Source organism: Pseudophryne corroboree, chromosome 4 (assembly GCF_028390025.1).
Source record: "Pseudophryne corroboree isolate aPseCor3 chromosome 4, aPseCor3.hap2, whole genome shotgun sequence".
In the NCBI taxonomy this organism is placed as follows: Eukaryota; Metazoa; Chordata; class Amphibia; order Anura; family Myobatrachidae; genus Pseudophryne; species Pseudophryne corroboree.
The window spans coordinates 492,032,620-492,047,285 of NC_086447.1; positions in this window are offsets into that span (position 1 = coordinate 492,032,620).

Below are 14,666 nucleotides of genomic sequence, written 5' to 3' on the forward strand. Positions count from 1 at the left end.
GGACGGGCAGGTTGCGAAGACGTTCCGCTTGGAGGCCGTTGTAAATGGCCCTTAACTCCAGGACATTTATGTGTAGACAAACTTTCTGGCTTGACCATTTTCCCTGGAAGGTTTCCCCCTGTGTGACTGCTCCCCAGCCTCGGAGACTCGCATCCATGGTTACTAGGATCCAGTCATGGATCCCGAACCTGCGTCCCTCTAGGAGGTGAGAGCTGTGCAGCCACCACAGGAGTGAGATTCTGGCCTTGGAGGACAGGATTATTTTCCGGTGCATGTGCAGATGGGATCCGGACCATTTGTCCAATAGGTCCCACTGAAACACTCTGGCATGGAATCTGCCAAACTGAATGGCCTCGTAGGCCGCCACCATCTTCCCCAGCACTCGAGTGCATTGATGAATTGATACACTCGCTGGTTTCAGAATTTGTTTGACCAAACTCTGAATTTCCAGAGCCTTCTCTTCTGGAAGAAAAACTCTGTAATTCCGTGTCCAGAATCATTCCCAAAAACAGCCGCTTCGTCGGATTCAACTGTGACTTCTGCAACAACATGGTTGGCTCCTAAACTTGCCGAACTGTCAGGGAGAGCGCAATGTCCTGCTCCAGCTTGTCTTTGTATATCGCCTTTATCAGGAGATCGTCCAGGTAAGGGATAATTGTGACTCCTTGCTTGCAAAGGAGAACCATCATTTCCGCCATTACCTTGGTGAAAATCCTCGGAGCCGTGGACAGACCAAACGGCAACGTCTGAAATTGGTAATGACAAACCTGAATAGCAAACCTCAGGTAAGCCTGATGCGGAGGATATATGGGGACGTGTAAGTAGGCATCCTTTATGTCGACAGACACCATGAAATCCCCTTCCTCCAGACTGGAAATCACTGCTCGGAGAGATTCCATCTTGAATTTGAATTTTCTTAGGTAAAGATTGAGGGATTTTGGGTTCAGAATTGGTCTGAACGAGCCATCCAGTTCGGGACCACAAACAGGCTTGAATAAAAGCCTTCTCCCTGTTGTGACGGGGGAACCCTGACAATGACTTTATTCAGACACAACTTTTGTATTGCATCGCATACTACCTCCCTGTTCGGAAGAGAAGCTGGTAAGGCTGATTTGGAAAAAAAAAAACGTCGAGGGGGAACGTCTTGAAACTCCAGTTTGTACCCCTGGGACACTATTTCTAAAATCCATGGGTCTAGGGCCAAACGAGCCCAGAATTGACTGAAGAGCTTGAGACGTGCCCCCACCGGTGCGGACTCCCACAGAGGAGCCCCAGCGTCATGCGGTGGATTTGGCAGAAGCCGGGGAGGACTTCTGCTCCTGGGAACCTGCCACGGACGGAGATCTTTTACCTTTTCCTCTTCCTCTATTGGCAAGGAAGGAATAAACTCGGCCTTTTTTGTATTTATTTGGCCGAAAGGACTGCTGATGAATCCACAATGCCCTTCTAGCTGAGACTGCCATGGCATTGGCTTTTGAACCCAAAATGCCAATATCTTTCGCCGCTTCCTTTAGGTAGGCTGCAGCGTCCTTGATATAACCAGCGTTAAAAGGATGCTATCCCTATCTAGGGTATCTATATCAGAAGACAAGTTATCTACTCACTTTTCGATTGCACTACTCACCCACGCAGATGCAATGGTTGGTCTGAGCAGTGTACCTGTGGTGATGTAAATGGATTTTAGCGTATTTTCCTGTCTACGATCCGCGGGATCCTTAAGGGCAGCTGTGTCAGGAGACGGTAAAGCCACCTTCTTTGACAATCGTGATAGAGCCTTGTCCACAGTGGGGGGGTGACTCCCACTTTTCTCTATCCCCAGAGGGGAATGGATACGCCACCTGAATCCTTTTGGGAATCAGAAACTTTTTGTCAGGATTTTCACACATTTTTTCAAAAAGAGTATTCAGTTCATGAGAGGGAGCAAATGTTACCTCAGGTTTCTTTCCCTTATACATACAGACCTGAATATCAGGACCAGCCGGGTCCTCAGTGATATGTAACACGTCTTTTATTGCCACAATCATATACTGAATGTTCTTCGCCAATTTTGGGTCTAATCTGGTATCACTGTAGTCGACACTGGAGTCAGTGTCCGTGTCGGTATCTGTGTCTGCCAACTGAGCAAATGAACGTTTATGTGCCCCCGAGGGGGTCTGGACCTGTGATAACACATCCTCCACAGATTTCTTCCATGCCTGGTTCTGGAATTCAGATTTATCTAATCTCTTATTAATAAGAGCCACATTAGCATTCAAGGCATTAAACACATTTTACCCAGTCAGGAGTCGGCGGTGCCGACAGGGTCACTCCCACAGACGTTTCTGTCCCTAACACAGTCTCCTCTTGGGAAGAGCACTCAGCCTCAGACATGCCGACACACCTGTACCGACACTCAGACACACTGGGCAAATAGGGGACAGACCCACAGTAAAGCCTGTCAGAGAAACACAGAGGGAGTTTGCCAGCTCACAACCCAGCTCTCAATCCCGGTTCTGAAACGTTAATATAAAGCCTCAGACCTGTAGCGCTTGTATAATCACTTATATTTGCACCAAATTAACTGTGCCCCCCCCCCCCATGCACCCTGTTACTTGTACAGCAGTGTTGAGGAAGGACCAGCGTCTCTGAAGCTCTGTGAACAGAAAATGGCGCTTGTGAGAGCTAAGCCCCGACCCCTTAATGGCACGCTTCAGCCCCGCTATTTTTTAAGATACATATGCTGGCGGGGGTTAGAATCCAGTGCCTAGGCACTTATAATCCACTTTGCCAGCCTTAAATGATGACCGTTATGCTGCCCAGGGTGCCCCCCCCCCCCCCCCGGGCACCCTGCACCCTGTAGTGCCGCTGTGTGTGGGAGCATGGCGCGCAGCGCGATCGCTATGCGGTACCTCAGAAGCCATCACTGTAGTCTTCTATCTTCTTCTACTCACCTGTCCTCTGACTTCTGGCTCTGCAAGGGGGGTGACGACGGGCTCTGGGAATGAACCCCTAGGCGTACCTAGTGTTCCAAACCCTCAGGAGCTAATGGTGTCCTGTAGCCAAGAATCGGAGCCTTTAAACTCATTAGAAGTAGGTCTGACTTCTCTCCCCTAAGTCCCACGATGCAGGGAGACTGTTGCCAGCAGTGCTCCTTGAAAAAAAAAAAACCTAACATAAAGTCTTTTCAGAGAAACTCAAGTGCATCCAGTCTGCCTGGGCACAATTCTAAAACTGGAGTCTGAAGGAGGAGCATAGAGGGAGGAGCCAGTTCACACCCCTTTCAAAGTCTTAAAGTGCCCATGTCTCCTGCGGATCCCGTCTATAGCCCATGGTTCTTATGGTGTCCCCAGCATCCTCTAGGACGTATGAGAAACAATGATGGTTAATACCTTAATTCTAAGACTCCCTAGTAACCTTGCTCTAAGCATTATGGGGCTCACGTAGCGTTGGATTCACCTTTGCATCAAATTTATGCAAGAAAAGATACATGCATGAAAATGTGAATTTATGTACTAAGCTGTGTCCAGCTGTACATCATATACATCCATGTGTATATCAGATATACCTACACACAACTCTACAGCCGCTATACAGATAGTGTAAAGTAAATTGATTTAGGGGTCTATTCATAAAGCAGTGAAAAGTGTGGAGAAGTGAGCCAGTGGAGACGTTGCCCATGACAACCAATCAGCATTGAAGTAACATTTATAATTTGCATACTATACAATTGTATGGAGCAGCTGATTGGTTGCCATGGGCAACTTCTCCACAGGCTCACATCGCCACACTTTTCACTGCTTCATGAATAGACCCCTAGACTGCAGTAGTGAGAAGCCATGCTAATAAAGTAGTACTTACATTATATAGTTTATGAATAGAGCATTGTGTATGTATTGTACTCTGACTGGATATTGAATTTATACAATTAGACACACTGTGTATTCCCTAGCATATTTTCACCTTATTGTCTGAGTTGTGTAGCAGAAATAACGGAAATTATAATTTGATTGAACAATAAAATACATGTTAACCAAAACAATACAACCATCCGTACATTATTTTACATATCCGTTGTACATACACACATCAGTTTCCGACAGGGACGTGCAGTAAGGTAAATGACTCAGGAGGCACTGGCTAATACCAGAGCCAGATTTGCACACAATGGTGATCATTCCGAGTTGTTCGCTCGCTGCAGATTTTCGCAGTGCAGCAATTAAGTAAAAAAACGGCAAAAATGCGCATGGTACGCAGCGCACATGCGCTAAGTACTTTCACTCAAAACTTTGTCGATTTACAAAAGCTCGAGCGACGTTTTTTCATCGCTTGAGTGATCGTAGTGTGATTGACAGGAAGTGGGTGTTTGAGCGGAAACTGTCCGTTTTCAGGGAGTGTGCAAAAAAAGGCAGCTGTGCCAGGTAAAAATGCAGGAGTGGCTGGAGAAATGGGGGGGTGGCTGGCCGAACGCAGGGCGTGTTTGTGACGTCAAACCAGGAACTAAACGGACTGAGGTGATCGCAGTCTAGGAGTAGGTCTGGCGCTACTCAGAAAGTGCAGCAAATTATTTAGTAGCAGTTCTGCTAATCTTTCGTTCGCTATTCTGCTATGCTAAGATACACTCCCAGAGGGCGGCGGCCTAGCGTGTGCAATGCTGCTAAAAGCAGCTAGCGAGTGAACAACTCGGAATGAGGGCCAATATATAGCCCATGGGTTCATGCGGCATTATACACAGGTGCAGTAGTATCTACAGCTGGAAATTCGGTGAGTATTGATCAGAGATGTGCGGAAAGGATAGGAGCTATAGACGTTATAAAAATGCTAAGAATAATACAAATTAGGTATTTATAATATATTCTTTGTATTTTTCATATACTTTATATAGTCAAAACTTTGGCGTATACTGGAGAATGACGGGAAAGGTCCTCGATCACCACACCGGAAGTCACTGGTTCCCTCTGGAGTACAGATATTGTGTTACATTTCAGTCATGACAAAAATACACAGAGCTATTCATGGGCGACGGCGTATACTGTCTCCATCCGGGCCCCCTCCTCTCTATCCGGCAGCACAGTAGACTCTGAGCACTAGGGTAACTAACTAGTACAGTCTAGTGCGCATGCACAGGTCTCAGAGAAAATGGCATGACTAAGCCTTGGAGAGTAATAAAGCAGAGAGAGAGAAAACCACCAGCTAATCAGCTCCTAACTGCCATTTTCCAAACACAGCCTGTAACATTGCAGATAGGAGCTGATTATCTGGTACTTTATCTCTCTCCACTTTATCACTCTCCAAGGCTTAGTACATCTCCTCATTAGAATCTGGAAGAGGAGGAGATTAAATGTTAATGATTTTGGTGTCAATGAAGCTAGGACTTTAAAATAGTTAGAACATTTAATGAAATGACCATAAAAAGAAGATTTACTAATAAAGAGATTTGTCCTGTAGCATTTCAGTTTTCAGAGAGCAGCCACTACTAATAAGGTTATGTTTCTCTTTCTTATACTTGTGTATACAATTGTGTATTTAATAAAATATACCACTCAAGTTAGATTACCTGATAATATATGTAATACCATATGAGTACCTATCTATGATCCCACTACAACAGGTATTCCCAACCTCGGTCCTCAAGGCACACTCAGGGCTGTAACATACGCGCCGGTTTCTCCCGGATGGCAAAAAGCTGGACAAACTTTGTCCGTCTTTTTGCCATCCGGGAGGGTCTTTCACACACAACGGCTTTGAGCCGTGTGTAATGCTGTGTGTATGCGCAGCATTAGACACTGCTTGAAAAGAAAACGCTGTGTGTGAAAGCTCCCATTCACACATACGGTCCACTGCCTGCAAAGACTGCATGGCCCTGGCCCGGCAGCCGGACCTTCCAGTGGATATTTCCGACTGCAACCCGGCATCCGAGCCGGGGCTGGGCAGTGTGAAAGGACCCTACACATCACACTGTTAATTACAATACAGGCACGGGAAAAAGCAATCCGGCTTTTTCCCGGCCGGCAAAAGCCGGCGTGTGTGTTTCAGCCCTAAGGGCTGTAACACACGCTCCAGTTTCTCCCGGATGGCAAAAAGCCGGACGCTTGTGTTTCAGCCCTAAACAGTGCAGGTTTTAGTGATATCCAGGCTTCAACACAGATGGTTATATCAAAAGTAACTGGGAAACTAATTAAGTCACCTGAACTCAAGCATAAACATCACTAAGACCTGGACTGTTAGTGTGCCTTGAGGACCGAGGTTAGAAATGCCTGCACTACAACTATACTATTTATACATGACCTGTCAGTATTATTTTGTACTTGTTACTAGCTATGGACCGTTTATTATGTGACTATTAAGTACCATTTATTTTGATGTCATGCTGTAACAAAACACACAGTTAGGGGATTTCAGTTAGGTGGTTGGGCTAGCAAGATAAAAAACCTTGCGGACCGTGTGCCTAATTTTGGATTACCGCAGCATGTACTGGGCTGGGGAGATCCAGGATGCTGACAGGTAAGAGGGGGACAGCAGCCGTCCTGGGTCCCTATCAGGCCCTTCCAACAAACCCGGGCCTGGGTAATTGGTACCCCGCTTCCCTCCCCCTCCTCGCTGGTCCTGGTGTTAACCCTCAGGTGTGAATTAACTACCTACCACATAACAGGAAGGACATTACAATGTCCCTAATCTGTTAATAATAATGATATGAGCCAATGCATGTAACTCTGAACAATTGGGGTGTGGGATTATTAGATCTACACTAAAAATGTCTACAGTAAATAGGTCTACCACTAATGGTAGACATGCATAAGGTCAACAGGGTCAAAAGATCGATATAGAATAGGTAGACAGTAGAAAAGATCGACAAGGTCAAAAGGTCGACAGGGTCAAAAGGTTGACAAAGAAATGGTCTACACAAAAAAAAAGGGAGACACAATTTATTTTATTTTTTTAGTGTTTTGTCACTTTTTTGCCACAAACAAGCCCATTACTGTACCGCGTCCCCTCAAATGGCTCACTTCACTTGCCATGCTTCAGTCAAGGTTCCTCGTTGTGCTCAGCACAGGTTACTACTCCCAATCATAGTCCATGTGGATAGTAAAGTATGAAAAAGTAAAAAAAATAATAATATATATATATATATATGTGTGTCATTGTCATGTTGACCTTTTGAACTGGCTACCTTTTACATGTCGACCTTTTGACCCTGTCAACCTAATGCACGTCTACCATTACTGGTAGACCTATTGACTGTTGACCTTTTTAATGTAGATCTATAGACCGGATACTGAACAAATGAAACGAAGGATCCTGATATTTATAGATATTTTATTGAAATAATATAATTAATATAATTGATAAAAGAAACTCCAATGTAGGGTAATAAGCAACTCTGCATTAGACTGTCTCAAAAAACCTACTGGGCAAGAGGGTCAAGGGTTTCCCGATGTTTCTTCTATTGGGCTGCTCATATCAACCAAATTACATCTTCCTTTGCCCCCTCTAACACTCTGTCATGGCTTGATATCAAATCTAAGTTTCTTGCAATTTTGGTGACTTCTAATGTTTGAAAAGAGTTCAGGAAGGCAACAGTGAAGTCCCTTTCCACTTTGAGATTCTCTTTAAAATTTAGAACATGTGCAGATCTTTCCTTCCCTCCCTAACACAGCTTTCATCCATAACCCTTTTATGGGACAACCCTAATTTTCCACTGGGTCTCTTTACCACATACTCTTATCCATTGCTCAAAGCTGGTCTACATTTTATTATGACTTCTCGGCTGGAAGATCATGGCTCACTTTTGAAGACCTTAGACTGAGATACCCCAATTTTCTCTCTAAATTGTTTGACTTTCTCCAAATCCAACAGATCTTAAGGTTGCTCCCTATTCCAGATTCCCTTCCTACCATCTCTCACTTTGAAAGGCTTTGCATCTCCTCTGTGGTATTTTGATGGACTCTACAGTGGGACTTTAAGTTAGCTATGAGTGGGAGAGGGATCTTAGACCACCCCTGAGGAGGATTACTGGGAGACTGACATGAACGCAGCCGGTCCCAAAATACATTAATCTGAAACTGCTGATCATGCTTATGGTTACTAGTGATGAGCACCGGAAATTTTTCGGGTTTTGGTTTTGGGTTCGGTTCCGCGGCCGTGTTTTGGGTTCGAACACGTTTTGGCAAAACCTCACCGAATTTTTTTTGTCGGATTCGGGTGTGTTTTGGATTCGGGTGTTTTTTTCAAAAAACCCTAAAAAACAGCTTAAATGATAGAATTTGGGGGTCATTTTGATCCCAAAGTATTATTAACCTCAATAACCATAATTTCCACTCATTTTCAGTCTATTCTGAACACCTCACAATATTATTTTTAGTCCTAAAATTTGCACCAAGGTCGCTGGATGACTAAGCTCAGCGACCCAAGTGGCCGACACAAACACCTGGCCCATCTAGGAGTGGCACTGCAGTGTCACGCAGGATGGCCCTTCCAAAAACTACTCCCCAAACAGCACATGACGCAAAGAAGAAAAAAAAGATGCGCAATGAGGTAGCTGTGTGACTAAGATAAGCGACCCTAGTGGCCGACACAAACACCTGGCCCATCTAGGAGTGGCACTGCAGTGTCACGCAGGATGGCCCTTCCAAAAAACACCCCCAAACAGCACATGACGCAAAGAAAAAAAGAGGCGCAATGAGGTAGCTGTGTGACTAAGATAAGCGACCCAAGTGGCCGACACAAACACCTGGCCCATCTAGGAGTGGCACTGCAGTGTGACGCAGGATGGCCCTTCCAAAAAACACCCCCCAAACAGCACATGACGCAAAGAAAAAAAGAGGCGCAATGAGGTAGCTGTGTGACTAAGATAAGCGACCCAAGTGGCCGACACAAACACCTGGCCCATCTAGGAGTGGCACTGCAGTGTCACGCAGGATGGCCCTTCCAAAAACTACTCCCCAAACAGCACATGACGCAAAGAAAAATGAAAGAAAAAAGAGGTGCAAGATGGAATTGTCCTTGGGCCCTCCCACCCACCCTTATGTTGTATAAACAGGACATGCACACTTTAACCAACCCATCATTTCAGTGACAGGGTCTGCCACACGACTGTGACTGAAATGACGGGTTGGTTTGGACCCCCACCAAAAAAGAAGCAATTAATCTCTCCTTGCACAAACTGGCTCTACAGAGGCAAGATGTCCACCTCATCATCATCCTCCGATATATCACCGTGTACATCCCCCTCCTCACAGATTATTAATTCGTCCCCACTGGAATCCACCATCTCAGCTCCCTGTGTACTTTGTGGAGGCAATTGCTGCTGGTGAATGTCTCCATGGAGGAATTGATTATAATTCATTTTAATGAACATCATCTTCTCCACATTTTCTGGATGTAACCTCGTACGCCGATTACTGACAAGGTGAGCGGCGGCACTAAACACTCTTTCGGAGTACACACTTGTGGGAGGGCAACTTAGGTAGAATAAAGCCAGTTTGTGCAAGGGCCTCCAAATTGCCTCTTTTTCCTGCCAGTATAAGTACGGACTGTCTGACGTGCCTACTTGGATGCGGTCACTCATATAATCCTCCACCATTTTTTCAATGGGGAGAGAATCATATGCAGTGACAGTAGACGACATGTCCGTAATCGTTGTCAGGTCCTTCAGTCCGGACCAGATGTCAGCATCAGCAGTCGCTCCAGACTGCCCTGCATCACCGCCAGCGGGTGGGCTCGGAATTCTGAGCCTTTTCCTCGCACCCCCAGTTGCGGGAGAATGTGAAGGAGGAGATGTTGACAGGTCGCGTTCCGCTTGACTTGACAATTTTCTCACCAGCAGTTCTTTGAACCCCAGCAGACTTGTGTCTGCCGGAAAGAGAGATCCAAGGTAGGTTTTAAATCTAGGATCGAGCACGGTGGCCAAAATGTAGTGCTCTGATTTCAACAGATTGACCACCCGTGAATCCTTGTTAAGCGAATTAAGGGCTCCATCCACAAGTCCCACATGCCTAGCGGAATCGCTCTGTGTTAGCTCCTCCTTCAATGTCTCCAGCTTCTTCTGCAAAAGCCTGATGAGGGGAATGACCTGACTCAGGCTGGCAGTGTCTGAACTGACTTCACGTGTGGCAAGTTCAAAAGGTTGCAGAACCTTGCACAACGTTGAAATCATTCTCCACTGCGCTTGAGACAGGTGCATTCCACCTCCTATATCGTGCTCAGTTGTATAGGCTTGAATGGCCTTTTGCTGCTCCTCCAACCTCTGACGCATATAGAGGGTTGAATTCCACCTCGTTACCACTTCTTGCTTCAGATGATGGCAGGGCAGGTTCAGGCGTTTTTGGTGGTGCTCCAGTCTTCTGTACGTGGTGCCTGTACACCGAAAGTGTCCCGCAATTCTTCTGGCCACCGACAGCATCTCTTGCACGCCCCTGTCGTTTTTTAAATAATTCTGCACCACCAAATTCAAGGTATGTGCAAAACATGGGACGTGCTGGAATTTGCCCAGATTTAATGCACACACAATATTGCTGGCGTTGTCCGATGCCACAAATCCACAGGAGAGTCCAATTGGGGTAAGCCATTCCGCGATGATCTTCCTCAGTTGCCGTAAGAGGTTTTCAGCTGTGTGCGTATTCTGGAAAGCGGTGATACAAAGCGTAGCCTGCCTAGGAAAGAGTTGGCGTTTGCGAGATGCTGCTACTGGTGCCGCCGCTGCTGTTCTTGCGGCGGGAGTCCATACATCTACCCAGTGGGCTGTCACAGTCATATAGTCCTGAGCCTGCCCTGCTCCACTTGTCCACATGTCCGTGGTTAAGTGGACATTGGGTACAACTGCATTTTTTAGGACACTGGTGAGTCTTTTTTTGAGGTCTGTGTACATTTTCGGTATCGCCTGCCTAGAGAAATGGAACCTAGATGGTATTTGGTACCGGGGACACAGTACCTCCAACAAGTCTCTAGTTGGCTCTGCAGTAATGATGGATACCGGAACCACGTTTCTCACCGCCCAGGATGCCAAGGCCTCAGTTATCCGCTTTGCAGCAGGATGACTGCTTTGATATTTCATCTTCCTCGCAAAGGACTGTTGGACAGTCAATTGCTTGGTGGAAGTAGTAAAAGTGGTCTTACGACTTCCCCTCTGGGATGACCATCGACTCCCAGCAGCAACAACAGCAGCGCCAGCAGCAGTAGGCGTTACACGCAAGGATGCATCGGAGGAATCCCAGGCAGGAGAGGACTCGTCAGAATTGCCAGTGACATGGCCTGCAGGACTATTGGCATTCCTGGGGAAGGAGGAAATTGACACTGAGGGAGTTGGTGGGGTGGTTTGCGTGAGCTTGGTTACAAGAGGAAGGGATTTACTGGTCAGTGGACTGCTTCCGCTGTCGCCCAAAGTTTTTGAACTTGTCACTGACTTATGATGAATGCGCTGCAGGTGACGTATAAGGGAGGATGTTCCGAGGTGGTTAACGTCCTTACCCCTACTTATTACAGCTTGACAAAGGCAACACACGGCTTGACAAATGTTGTCCGCATTTCTGTTGAAATACTTCCACACCGAAGAGCTGATTTTTTTGGTATTTTCACCAGGCATGTCAATGGCCATATTCCTCCCACGGACAACAGGTGTCTCCCCGGGTGCCTGACTTAAACAAACCACCTCACCATCAGAATCCTCCTGGTCAATTTCCTCCCCAGCGCCAGCAACACCCATATCCTCCTCATCCTGGTGTACTTCAACACTGACATCTTCAATCTGACTATCAGGAACTGGACTGCGGGTGCTCCTTCCAGCACTTGCAGGGGGCGTGCAAATGGTGGAAGGCGCATGCTCTTCACGTCCAGTGTTGGGAAGGTCAGGCATCGCAAACGACACAATTGGACTCTCCTTGTGGATTTGTGATTTCGAAGAACGCACAGTTCTTTGCTGTGCTTTTGCCAGCTTGAGTCTTTTCATTTTTCTAGCGAGAGGCTGAGTGCTTCCATCCTCATGTGAAGCTGAACCACTAGCCATGAACATAGGCCAGGGCCTCAGCCGTTCCTTGCCACTCCGTGTGGTAAATGGCATATTGGCAAGTTTACGCTTCTCCTCCGACAATTTTATTTTAGATTTTTGAGTCCTTTTTTTACTGATATTTGGTGTTTTGGATTTTACATGCTCTGTACTATGACATTGGGCATCGGCCTTGGCAGACGACGTTGATGGCATTTCATCGTCTCGGCCATGACTAGTGGCAGCAGCTTCAGCACGAGGTGGAAGTCGATCTTGATACTTCCCTATTTTTGGAACCTCAACATTTTTGTTCTCCATATTTTAATAGGCACAACTAAAAGGCACCTCAGGTAAACAATGGAGATGGATGGATACTAGTATACTTATGGATGACGAGCGACTGCCGACACAGAGGTAGCTACAGCCGTGGACTACCGTACTGCGTCTGCTGCTAGTATAGACTGGATGATAATGATATAAAAAATATATATATATCACTACTGCAGGACAGGTATATATTATATAATGACGGACCTGCTGGACACTGTCAGCACTGCAGACTCCTAAAGTAAACTACTAGTATGAAGAAGATAGAAAAAAAAAACACACCACAGGTAGGTATACAATTATGGATGGACGAGCGACTGCCGACACAGAGGTAGCTACAGCCGTGGACTACCGTACTGCGTCTGCTGCTAGTATAGACTGGATGATAATGATATAAAAATATATATATATATCACTACTGCAGGACAGGTATATATTATATAATGACGGACCTGCTGGACACTGTCAGCACTGCAGACTCCTAAAGTAAACTACTAGTATGAAGAAGATAGAAAAAAAAAAACACCACAGGTAGGTATACAATTATGGATGGACGAGCGACTGCCGACACAGAGGTAGCTACAGCCGTGGACTACCGTACTGCGTCTGCTGCTAGTATAGACTGGATGATAATGATATAAAAAATATATATATATCACTACTGCAGGACAGGTATATATTATATAATGACGGACCTGCTGGACACTGTCAGCAGAATGCGTTTATAGAATAAAAACACCACACGACGAGTGTTTAACTTTTTCAGGCAGACAATCACAATATACTGGTGGTCAGTGGTCACTGGTCAGTCACACTGGCAGTGGCACTCTGGCAGCAAAAGTGTGCACTGTTAAATATGTACTCCTGCTATAACTGCTCCCCAGTCTCCCCCACAATTAAGCTGTGTGAGCAGTGAGCACTCAGCACAGTCAGATATACATAGATGATGCAGCACACTGAGGCTGAGCACAGATATGGTATGTGACTGTGTATCGTTTTTTTTCAGGCAGAGAACGGATTATATTAAATAATAAAAATAAATAAAACTGCACTGGTGGTCAGTCACTAGTATAACTATCAGCAAAACTCTGCACTCTCTGAGTACTCCTCCTAATGCTCCAGTAAATCAAGTGTCTCACTCTCTATCTATTCTAAACGGAGAGGACGCCAGCCACGTCCTCTCCCTATCAATCTCAATGCACGTGTGAAAATGGCGGCGACGCGCGGCTCCTTATATAGAATCCGAGTCTCGCGAGAATCCGACAGCGGGATGATGACGTTCGGGCGCGCACGGGTCAACCGAGCAAGGCGGGAGGATCCGAGTCGCTCGGACCCGTGTAAAAAAAGGTGAAGTTCGGGCTGGTTCGGATTCCGAGGAACCAAACCCGCTCATCACTAATGGTTACAGCAGCACTCATGGTAAATACAAAACTCCTTGTCCACCATGAAGGGAGGAATCTGGAGCCCCTTACGATTCTCTGACAATTACTGTACCACTATAATGATAATTCAAATGGGAGGTAGTTGTTAGATAGATAGTTAAAAGGTCGACATCTAAAAGGTCAACAGGATCAAAATGAAAAAGGTCGAAATATATATAGTAGACACGTTTTTTCATGTTTTTACAATTTTTGCTACATCTCCTAATTATGTCGTAAACTATTACTTGTAGTAACCTTCGTGGTGAGCGAACGCATTTAACAAATTTGGGTGAAATATGTTTAAAAATACAAAATAACATCCCCCAAAAAAGTTGACTTTTTTATGTCAACCTTTTGACCCTATCGACCTTTTGACTGTCTACCCTATAGTATCTACCTATTGAATGTCGACCTTTTAACTATCTAACAATCCACAGCCAATTTTTAAACAATAATGTTGCACATATGTAGGGAAAGGGGGTGGGGGAACATGAGAATGTTTCAGGCCATTGAATATGAAATTAACAAATTATATAATAATGTATTGATATATAAGGGTTCAATTTTTTATAAAAACTTACTACTCCCTTTCCTATGTCGGGTAAAGTGGTATAACAGTCAATATATAGAATTTTAAGCAGTTTCTGGTGAACTGCTGCTAAAGTTGGGGAATGCTTAGATATCCATCTTTTGAGAATATCCTGTTTTGCGACCGTAACCAGTAGCGTCAAAAAAGGATATAAATGTGTATGATCTGCAGAGAAATGCCACACTGTAAAATCCGCCAGAAGTAGTTCTTGCGGATGTAAGATGGCTCCTATATTAAAAGTGGAATTAATATATTCAATTATTTTATTACAGAACCTTTTTATGCTGCCACAGTCCCAGAAGTTATGATAAAATGTTGCAGAGGAATGGAAGCATTTCAAGCATCGTCCAGTCTCCTCTCGAACAAAGGGGGT